The sequence below is a fragment of the Hyposmocoma kahamanoa genome, unplaced genomic scaffold (assembly GCF_003589595.1).
Source record: "Hyposmocoma kahamanoa isolate Upper Pololo Valley unplaced genomic scaffold, ASM358959v1 232, whole genome shotgun sequence".
NCBI lineage: Eukaryota > Metazoa > Arthropoda > Insecta > Lepidoptera > Cosmopterigidae > Hyposmocoma > Hyposmocoma kahamanoa.
The window spans coordinates 821,925-826,506 of NW_020653750.1; positions in this window are offsets into that span (position 1 = coordinate 821,925).

Sequence of the window (4,582 nt, forward strand, 5' to 3'; positions counted from 1 at the left end):
ACATCACATTCCACAAGGAAGTAACGCGTTTCAACTTGTATTTTTATCTAAATATTCACTAAAACAGAAAATTAATTTCGTTGCAACAAGATACGAAAGTGTTGCAAAGTAGCGGGTTTTTTCTCACCATTTTGCTATTCTGTTTCAAAATAATTATATTACGTAATTTTTTGAGAATAGGCAATATCGCGACAGTTGCAAAATTTCTACAAATGTACACCGCCGCAACAACATTGTAGGGAATTTACGTTAGCTATTTTTACAAAATATATTTAGTATTTACCTTCATTATGTGAAAAATCATTATTCTTGTTCATCATACACTCATTTAAAAAAATTGTCTTGCCCAGATTCAAAAGGTCTTAACTAAAATTATTTCAGGAAACTAACACTGACTAAAAAGTCATCGCTAGTTCTCCAAAATCGTGTATAAATAACTTTCAGGTTCAGATTCTTAATTGTTATCGTGTACTTTTCATATAAACATACCCACAGATAATATCAGGCTATTTATATATTCAAATTCGATAGTCGCACTTAAACTCGCTTGTAGGTTTTTGTTCATATATGACTTAAATAAGAATTGGGTAGTATTTAATAAGGTGCCTACAGATTTGCTCGACATTGTCGATCGACAGTAACGATTGAGAATTACAGACGTTTTTGAGGAGTTAGACTGCTTATTACGAATGTAGCATTAATTTCTAAATCCAAGATGGTTGACAACAATTTTCAAAAATGTATTTTTGGTAAACCATAAGGAAATGGCATGTATATCTGAATACAAGATGGGGGACAAGACTTCTAATTCTTTGCCATCTTGGATTTAGAAATATGTGCTCCTATTCGGAATGAGCAGCCCCTAACACCTTGAAAACGACACGCAACTTGCCATTATTCGAAAAATCGTGCCCGCCATCTTGGATTTAGAAATTAGTGCCATGTTCTTAATGAGCACCCCCAAATACCTCGAAAACGACACCCAACTTGCTATTATTTGAAAAGTCATGTCCGCCATCTTGGATTTAGAAATAAGTGCTATATTCCTAATGAGCACCCCCAAATACCTCGAAAACGATCCCCAACTTGCCATTATATGAAAAATCGTGACCGCCATCTTGGATTTAGAAATGAGTGCGATATTCGTAATGAGCACCCCCAAATACCTCGAAAATGATACCCACATTGCATTTATTTCAAAAGTCGTGTCCGCCATCTTGGATTTAGAAATAAATGCCATATTCGTTATGAGCACCTCGAATACCTCGAAAACGATTCCCATATTGCATTTATTCGAAAAGACGTGTCCGCCATCTTGGATTTAGAAATGAGAAAAGTCGTGTCCGCCTTCGTGTATTCAGATATAAATGCCATTTCCATAAGGATTACCAAAAATAAATTTTCCTGTCACTTGACGTTGTCGATCAACAGTAACGATCGACAAAATCGAGCATATCTGTAGGCACCCGATCGACAAAATCGAGCAAATCTGTAGGCACCTCTAACTTAACGATGAGTTAAGCAAGATACAATTTCCCCACTTTTGAGGGAAATGTTATTCCATGGCATCATTATTTGTATATTTGTTGCGTGCCGACGAGCGTAAATACAAGTTGCTTACGCCTACATGAATTTGATTTTTGCCTCACTTGTGACAGTTCGTTTTTTATAAAACTATCATTCTATGCATTATTATTCTAAGCACCATACTGCTATCTTTGTGGAAGCTCATTAATTTCTTTGAATTTAATTTTGTAGTAGTCTGAACTTTAAAATAGTCTAAACCATACCTTACACTTAATTAACTTCGAGTAGTAGATATTCTGCGTACCTTGGTGTAGGTGAAGGTAGTTGGGGACACCGGTGCAGCGTAGTGGTGTTAGGTAAAAATGATGTGGTAGTTGGTTTTCCTGTTTTATGATACCAAGTGGTAGGACGAAAAAGTCGTGCACCTGGTGTTAAGTGTCGCGTCTATCCATAGCCGTCGAAGTGCCACTCAGAGCTTAGGCAGCACTAAATCGCAAAGATCTGGGGGATATTGCCATTGCGCCTGTGACCATCAGACATAAGTTGATAAGTCTCATGTGCCTGTAATTTCACCAGTATCCTTACTCTTCAAAATCAGAATGCATTAGTGGTCACATCAGAAACAGATAAAATAGCAGTACCTCTCTGGACAAATTCTTTCACAAGGACCTCTACCGCTACTAGAGTTGGTTGGTAGATGATTGATTATTTGTAGTTAGGATTTTTTATTTACTTAGATTTAATGCATTGTTTTTCATATGATTTAATATAGTTCATATAATCCATTCGGTTCTGTCTTTTATTCGTTAATCGACTTGAAAAAAAGAGGTTTTCAATTCGACTTGATAATTCCGGGCGATTTTGATGATTCTTTTTTGTTGGTAAGAGGGTACCTCAATATTGTTCCCATTTAAATTTGAAGTAAATATTCCACCTCAGAGGTTGGCAAACTAGGGGATGAATCCAGTTTCGCGAACTTTCCGGTAACCGATTTAAATAAAACTGGGCAAATATTAGACGTATTTCCTCGAACTTTTAGGTTGGTTTTTTTCAGTTCTTTGTATTGATTTGGTTTAAGGTTTTTTCTCACCAAAAAAAGTTAATTTTGATACTTCTTAGTTTGAAAGTAAAAAGCCTCTCCGTCTAAACGCTGCTGGTAAAGCTTCGCTTAAGTTCCTTCCTCCAACGCCGAAGATTCATAGCCGGGTCTTATAGACTTGAAAAATGCGAGTGCTCCTGATGTTATTCCAGCATAGTCTTGCAAAATTGTGCACTGTGTTATTTGTGGGTTTGACAAGTCGTTAAATATATTTTCGTATATTAAAGATTATCAAACCTGTATCGATGACCGGCAGTATGGGATTTGCTTCGTAACCGGTCTATTGGTGATCTTCATGTTTGGTCTCTGTCACATTCCGTTAACCTTTCTTGACGACATCTCTTAAGGCTTTCTACATGGTTTAGCGTAAAAATATCATTGGAAAACTTCGTACAGAGTAAACTTTTCCAGAAATGTTTTTGTTCCAATTCACATGACTTCCACTTTCTATCAACGGTGACATCCTTCCAAAAATCAGGAAAGCTTAAAGTACCTATTAAGCGTATAAAGTACTTCGTAAGCGCCATAGTTGAGATATCTGCCTTTCCTCTATCGGCGTTTCGTCTATCACCAGCGTAAGCACAATCAACCTATAAAGCATGACGTGAACAATTCATGTTACAATTTTGAGATGAGTCAGCTGGTCTACCAGATGTGTGAAAGGCTATGAGTGTGTGCGTTATCTTAGCATATTCCGCATACTAAGCAAAAAAGCGCGAGATTTTTTACTCCTTCAGTAGGTATTTGGTAGCCACTGTGATGAATAGACTCAGTTAAAACAAACTTTATGTCAAAATGGTTTAATTTTGGGTTTTATTCAAGTCACGTTACAAATTACAATTTCAGCCAAGAACACAACGAGTCGCTAGTTTCGGTGGCGGACTTGCGTCTCCAGTAAGCTAGATTGCTTGGTACAATAGCTGTAATGCTTTATTTTAAATATAAAATGACGAGCCGACATAATAATGAAAGTTACAAATTAAGCACAACAAAAAGCAGTGATAAAGTGTTTACAAAATCATCATAACGTAAGTTACAATCAGTAATGGTATTATTAAATTAACTGTTGAATTCAATATCGACAAAATTTAGGAATTATCAACAAATGTTTTAGCGCTACGCTGTTGATGTGAAAACAAAAATTGTGCAATTTTTTTTCACTGGCAATAATAACGGTATCAGCTCCTATTGAGACATATATAGAAGTAATATTCCAAGCGATACAGTTCTGCGAGGTTAATTTTCTTTTAGTTATTTTACAAATAATCCTGTATATTGTTAATACATGATGCAAGATTCTGTACTGTGTTTTGTGTGCTTTATATAGTATCTAGTATTGTGTTTTAAAGGATTTCAAACAAGGAGGCTTTCAATTCGACTTTATTAAATTCTTTATTTGGATGTGTGTCACGCGATAATTCTGTGATTTTTTGGAATCGAATCTATTTCGACGATTCTTTTTTTGTTGTAAAGGGGTCTACTTCAGTAGCGGTCCCAGTCAAATTTGAACAAATATTCTACCTCTAAGAATGGCTAAGAATGGGATGAATCCGGCTTATTGAATTTCAAGGCTTTTGTGGCTATTCACTAAATGATTATCATTAATTTCAGGTTTCTTACCACGGACTTCTTTTTATTTTCCCGATATTTCGGAACGGTTGCACGCCCCAAGGTCACGGGTTGACTGGACGGCGGCAGATGACTACTTTAAGAGCAGACATATCTGTCTACCCTCTTGCGCTGTCGACAACTACTACCTTCATCGCGATTTGTTGTAGCGTTACCATTGTCACTCATTTTTTTCACACAAACCGCACTCACTATATCCACACGCGAAACTGAACTTGAGGTGTTTTTGTTTTTATTACTGCATGCACTAAGGACCGGTTTCCATGCACTGGACAGTCTAAAACCATGATCACGGTTAAATGTTTTGTACATCGTGATCTCGGTGGC